Below are 7,483 nucleotides of genomic sequence, written 5' to 3'. Positions count from 1 at the left end.
CGTATAGTGACGGATTATAGTTTGTCAGTTGAAGTTTTGCCTACGAATTTACTTTCACCTACAATTACATTTGATTGTCATTATATATAATTCCTACCATTCACAATGTGCGTAGGTAAAAGTCATTAACTTATATCTATAACTTCTAACTGTAGGTAAAAACATTAACTTGTACCTACAATCTCCAACTGTAGATAAAAATCATTAACTTGTACCTACAACCTCCAACGATATTCTACAAATTATGTGAGTAAATAAACTATACCAAAAACCCAAAGGCATGTGATGAATAAACACCCCATCCATTAATTATGATACCCATTGAGTCAGAATCCTATTACCATCTTATTTTGATGGTAAAAAAGACCATAAAGTATCCAAAAAATTCAATAAAAGACATTAGCGTTAAAGTTGATGGTAAAGAAGACCATAAAGTATCCAAAAAATTCAATAAAAGACATTAGCGTCAAAGTCCACTTGCTCAAAATCGTATACAACCAACAAAATTTCACAAAAATCCTTGTTATGGAAAAGCATATGAGAGCGAAACAAGAAGGGGTACGTGCAACACAACCCATTGCTCTAGCACTGCAAAAGAAAAAAAATACAAAACTTAAAATGTGTGCAATAAGAAATGATATAGAAATAAGAAAACTCAAGGGAAACTCACCACGAAAAGCAATGGTCCCTGCTTAAACTTCTTGTGAAATGAAAATGAGATTGGCTTTGGATTGTCACCATGCCCTTTTATAAATCCACTAAAACATATAATTGGGGGGGGGGGGGATTATGTCAAATGATTAATATCTTTAAAAATAGTATTTGGCAAAATAATAGAATGCTTAATTAAAAAAAACCCAACATTAAAACAATCAAAGAAAAATTGGACATAAAATAACAAAGACTAGTAACTAGACCATTTTCAAACATGAACTCACATTAATGATCTAGATATAAGAGGAGTCCTTCTTGTATCATATATGACGATCAGACCCTTATACATATCATCTCCACCTTTAAAAGACACAACCAATCGCTCCCCGGAATTATCCCATGTTATCTTTTCAATTCCCTGACTGAATGAAATAATATAAGATAACTAATAACCACATAGTTTCAATTTTCCAACAACAGGAAAAATCAAGATCTGCAACCCCACTTTAATTCAAGCATGCGAATTAGAATTGTATTATTATAGACCAGGAGGAGAAAAGACAAAAACATCGGGTGATCAGACCCTTATACATATCATCTCCACCTTTGAAAGACACAACCAATCGCTCCCCGGAATTATCCCATGCTATCTTTTCAATTCCCTGACTGAATGAAATAATATAAGATAACCAATAACTACATAGTTTCAATTTTCCAACAACAATAAAAATCAAGATCTGCAACCCCACTTTAATTCAACCATACGAATCAAAATTGCATTATTATAGACCAGGAGGAGAAAAGACTAAAACATCTGGTGATGAAAAATGCATATTATTACAGTCCTAAGAAAATGATTAGAAGAAATTTAAAATAATGATAAGATTGTAGGATCACATACATTCAAAGAATTATTGAACACAAACATAAATTCATCTCTACCTGCCTGTCAATGATAATATTTCTGGCAGATCAACAAGTAACAAATGTGCATCTGAAAAGTCAACAATGAGTAATTATCAATATATCAGATTTCAGAAAGAAAAAATCCAAAATAATTTGACTAATTGCAAACCATGAATGTTATAACCACATATATTAAAAATGAATTGAACAAGGAAGTATGAGTTTAAGTTAAAACTATGACTTCAAACAGTCGTAAGAATAACTAGATCAAAATTTCATTGCATGCTTCCATTAAGTTAATATCATATGCAAGCTCCCTAAGATCCTTGCAAATATTGGAGAGGGACTGTCACTATTAAAACAAAACATTACAATGACAGCATATCTACGACGGTCATATAAAAACCGTCTTAAAAAAAAGGAGCGATGACATTTTTGTAATTAAGTGTAATTTTTCAGACAGTTTTGAAAAAACCGTATTTCAAAATGCATTACTACATCATTTCCTCAAGTACCGTCTTTGAAAACACATCTAACTTATTTACAAGGCATGTGACTCTCTCACTCGTGCCTCATCTCTCTCACTGGGAGGAAACCCTAAGCCCCAATCCAAGGTAGTATATTCATCGACAATTTGGCCCTCGACCTCGGAGTGTTAATCGTCAAAGCCACCAGCCACGAACAAGTCCTCACCGATGAAGAGACTGAGTGTGACGATCAAGGTGGTGCTGAGGCAGAGCGAAGAAAAATCGGCGGAAGGTGGAGTTGAGTTGGTCAAAGAGGGTTTCACACATGCGAAGGTCATGGTCTTTGAGAATTGGATCTTGCTCTTTTTGTGTTCCTTTATAGTAGGATTTCAGATTGCTACTTCACTTTTGTTCATCTCTCTTACATGTCTAATTTTTGTTTACCTTTTTTTCTCATTTTTATTTTATTTTGGTTTCAAAATTTGCTATTGTTGTGTTGATGGGTTTTGGTGGTGCGAAATATGGTCAAGAACAAATTTCAATCTGGAGTGTTTTCTGATTTGTAGTAGCTTTAAGTGGTAATAATAATATTTTGGGATTTGGAGGATGCTTCAATGTGAGGGATGCACTTTAGAGGCGAGAGTATGAAATTGTAATCATTGATTGAAAAATCAAAGGTTAGAGATGACAGGATTGAAAAATCAAATGTGAGGGGAAGTTTTTTTCATTTCTAGAAGCAATGGATTATTTTAGCCCCCACCTTTCCCCTTTTATGTTTCATTTCACGCTAAGAAAGGCCCCAGCAGAAGCTACTTGGTATATTTCCTCTTTTTCTAAAGTATTAATTTAGTTACAAAGTAATCATATCAATTGTAAACTCTTGCTCCCTCTTTCAGCCATATATATACGTAGATTAGATGAACCAACTCCACAAGGCATCCTTTGCTTACAGAGCAAAGAAGTTGTACCTACCCTTAAACTGAATTAATTATCACCACCATCCCCATGTCACTGTCCAATGGAGCTGATCAATTGCCACTTCGAAGCAGCAGAAACCTTAGCTAAAGACACCCTACAATTTGCTCTGTATGTCAACCATGAAGGGCTTATCAGCACAAAAGGGCATCCTCAAAAGTCCAACACTCCTTAAGGTAATTAAATTAAGCCTATTGCTTCATGTATGCATATACACTTAAAATCATTCTCATACATGTAATATAATATTATTTGCCCAAAATTAATCAATTATCAGTCTAGCTTCATCATTTTCCCAAAATTAATTTGAAAAGAATTTGCATATCTTCATCTCCGTTCAGAAAATCTAACCTCTCACAAACCATTTATTCTGATGTATACGACTCGTGTGATCTTCCTAATTCAATCAAGATACTTTGTGCTTCCCTACAACATACAAAATACACATTAACTTATTTTTCTGCATGTTTTTAACTAGTACATATTTGAAATGAGTGGTTATCCCAAAGAGCACGAGCAATTGAAGCAACTCTGAGAGACAACACTGCAGAATACGGGGTTAAGTTACAACTACACACAATTTATCTATTTGCATGTGTAAAATTAATTCTTATGAACTTATAATTACTAATTAGTTAACTGGATCAATCTTACAGTTTTTTTTCCTTTTCTTCTTTTTGATTTTTTTAATTAAGCATGTAAGTAACACATTTTGTCAAGGAACTAAGTTGAATAAGAGTCACTGAATAATTCTCCTAGATCTTTTACTGAATACTGCTTCTAGCTTTAGGAATGACCTGTAATTGTCCTTTTTCAAAAATGACTAAGGAATGGATTTCAAATCTTACACACGCTGAACTAAATCGAAAAAAAGAATCAAATCAAGCATATAAAAATTACAGATATATACAAAACATGTAGTTATAAGGATAATTATTAACTACCATGGTTTATACTCACAAATCCACTGATCCTACACTAAATTTTGAAGATAAACAGTGAACCCAAAAATTAAGAAACCAATAAGCTCTAAAAACTAAGTATCATAACTAAGCTTGAAAAAAGACTAGCATTAGCATAACTAATAAGAACCTGTAGGATTCCTATTGATGCTTTATGGCCCATGCCCTTGGTGATCTCAATTTTTGGTAGATGTGGACCAACCTAGTGCTCAATTCCATGCTATGAGTTTAAACTAGTAAAATGGTGAAGTTAAAGTGCAAATTCCGCATAATTATGCAGAATTTATAGAGGTTGCTGAAGCGTGTTGATTTCCAAATTGGATAGGAAATATGATTTTTTTTAACTTATCGTAAACCTCAAATTAAACACAAGATGAGACCCATTTAAGTTTATCTTCACAACTACCTTCTTGAGTTTAAGATCTTTCTTAATGCAATATGATATCCAATGCCCTCGCAATTTTTGCTTTCATTTCTTTGTACTAGACTAATATCTATTGACACACTTAAATGTAAAAGCTCATGTGCAACCGTTATTATATTTTTGGTAGAGATGGATATACTTATTACTTATTGTGTTTCAACTGTTTTTGGACTTAGATTTTACACAAAATCATGGTTTGCTCGGAGTTGAGTTGAGGTAGGCTAAATACTTTGTAATCCTTTGTTGTTTCTAGTGCTGTTAATTTGAAGATTTTCATGATTGTGTTTATATCTTACACTTGTAGCCATGCATTTACCTTAGTTTTTTGTTCAAAAACTACTTGTAGACATTTATTGTGTTTTTTTATGTTATATATATATATATATATATATATATATATATATATATATATATATATATATATATAACTTCTTTTATTTGTACATCTTTCTTTTATATGGATGCTAACCTTTTTTTTTCTCTCTCTTTGTATTTTTATAGGTAAATGGAATCTTTAACTCATGATTGTTCTCCTCATCCTAAGAAAAGGAAGAAAAAGAAAGGACGGGCTATGATATATTTAATGACTTGAAAGATAGGTTTTTAAGTTTTAAAAAGAACAAATACCTGTAAGCTTCAGAAAAACCCATGTCATAGATGTTCATTTATGATGCCTAATTTAGGGAAAAACTTATTTAATGCTGACTTTGTTTCCTGGCAGGAAAAATATTGAACATTTTGAAAATCTTGCAAAGGTTCAAGCCAAGAATGATCAAGAAAATATTAGTGATAAATTGTCTGGGGTTGATCAGGGGACTAGTTATAATTCAAACAATTTGGTTAATCAGGAAGTGATAGAAACTGTGGTTGTAATTGAGTATATTCAGACCAAGTATGTGTCAATGAAGATAATACGAAATTGGAAGCAAAAGTTGATGAATCAGGGTTGAGCTTGGTATCCATGAAAGCACCAAAAGGGGTGTCTGAAACTGATAAAAATTCATGTGTGATTGATATAAAGTGCAGCAGCCGCAAAAAAATTTACAAGAGTTCTGAAGATGAAAGGATTTGTAGGATTTGCCATTTGACTTCTGAGCAATCATCGAATGCAACAACTGTTGGCACTTCTGATAGTGCTGCAAGCGCAAATTTGATTCAGCTGGGTTGTCCGCGTAAAGACAAGCTAGGCATTGCACATGTTCATTGTGTTGAGGTATGGTTCAAGCTTAAGGGGAACATGTATTTGTTCTTGCCAAATATCAGTTTGATTATCAAGAATAACATTAGTCTTATTTTTTAGGCTTTGCATTGAACCTTTTAACATTTATCATGTTCCTGGCATTTTCTACTTATTTTGAATTCCTAAATATATAGTGATTTATAAGCTCCTGTCGCGTAATTATCCAGTTTGGCACAATTTCTGATAGCAAATGTTTCGCTTGCCCTTCTGTTGCTCTGTGTTTGTGCAAGTTCCTGTCTCTGAGTGGTGAATTGGACAAATATTTAGGATATGCAAGATTATGGATTAGACATAAACACAATTAGCAAATTGCTTCAAGGGTTTATGAATTGAGTTTAATTGATATCCATATGATGCCATCAAGTGATCAAATCCTAGTTTGGCAACTAGTAAATTATTGCATTTGATTGTCATATTCTTGTTCATTGTCCTTGATATTTGAAAAAATGCTCTTGTTCAGATGTTTGAAAAAGTGTCTTGGTGAAGATTCTTTTGGATATGATGTTTTTATGTCCATGACATATGGAGTATGGATTAGGAAAAGTTAAGTGTATAGTCTTATCACCACAAAATGAATTTTTATTAGATATAATAGGGACATATCACCCCCCTCCCCCCTTTTCCTAGAATAGTAGTTTTTCATTGGATAATTCTAAGGTTTCTTTGGAAAAGTGGATATATTTCACTAATATGAAGCTGATACAATCAGGAGTTATAATATAGGAGATTAATTCTATAAACTAATATAGGCCTAAAAATTAGGGAAATAATTATTCCTGTAAATGCCATAGCCAAAAAACTAAAAGAAGGAAATACAATAAATTCTAATTACATCAAATCCTATTATTAATTGCACAAATCAGATCACATTAATTTTGATTGATTTCCATAGATCATGTCTCTTGATCCTGATTGCTTTACTTAATTATCAACAATTTCAGATGATCATTATGTGGAAGACATGATTTACTTTCTTGATTTGGAAACTTATAATGCTTTAAATATTTATTTATCCATCACTTATTTACTTATTCACAATTTCTTTTGGGTGATTATGTAGTTATTTGAAGTATACAATGATTTGGTTAAAATCATAACTGATCTTATGATAACTAAACTTCTAAGGAAAGTTTGAATTTGAAGATTGGATATTGGAAATGAAGCGGGAGGAATATGACTTTATTTTATTTTATTTTTTTCATGTATGCTAAATGCTTTAATGTAAAAAAGAATAATATTGTCGTGTGGTAATATTGTTATTGTCCTTAGCAGTTTCGTATATTAAATGCACAAATTCATTCTTGCTTCCCTTACTCTGCAGTTTCGTATAAATTTTTTATTTAAAAATAATATGAAATTTTTATATGTTGCTGTGCATGAAATATGAAATTTATTGGTTTAAAAAAATATAAAGAAATTAAATATATATATATATATATATATATATATATATATATAATTTCTTAATAATAATATTTTCATTATTTTATTTTTTTAAAAAGACTATCTGATGAACCGTCTTAGAAAATATATTCTTCTAAGATGATTTTTAGTTAAGAACCGTTTTAGAAGAATATCATTTTCTAAGACGATTTTTTATGAAACCGTCGTCGAAAGTTTTGACATTCAACGACATTGGCTTCAAAAAAGGTTTTGAACCATCTTTGAATATTCTTTACCACCGTCATTGTATGCACCGTTTACAGTAGTGTGTAAGCCAAACTATATATTCAAGATACATTAGGAAGCATTTTAATGAAAAAAGAAGGCCTCAACTGAATAAAGTTAAAAATATTTTTTTAACATATATCTTAACTAGAAGTATTGTCATATAGAAATCAATACTAAGAAAAAA

General features: G+C 31.6%; 1 long non-coding RNA gene and 1 pseudogene across 1 annotated transcript; one reads left to right on the top strand and one right to left on the bottom strand.

Moving 5' to 3' along the window:
- Positions 1–447: 447 nt before the first annotated feature.
- Positions 448–2,365, bottom strand: LOC114368187 (annotated as a pseudogene).
- A 1,991-nt stretch (positions 2,366–4,356) lies between these two features.
- LOC114425482 lies at positions 4,357–6,429 on the top strand. Its single transcript, XR_003669229.1, has 3 exons — positions 4,357–4,604; positions 4,890–5,017; positions 5,110–6,429. It is a non-coding gene; the product is annotated as an uncharacterized LOC114425482 (long non-coding RNA).
- The last annotated feature ends 1,054 nt before the right edge of the window (positions 6,430–7,483 follow it).

The sequence above is a fragment of the Glycine soja genome, chromosome 9 (genome assembly GCF_004193775.1).
Source record: "Glycine soja cultivar W05 chromosome 9, ASM419377v2, whole genome shotgun sequence".
NCBI lineage: Eukaryota > Viridiplantae > Streptophyta > Magnoliopsida > Fabales > Fabaceae > Glycine > Glycine soja.
This window is presented reverse-complemented; position numbering and strand designations above follow the sequence as displayed.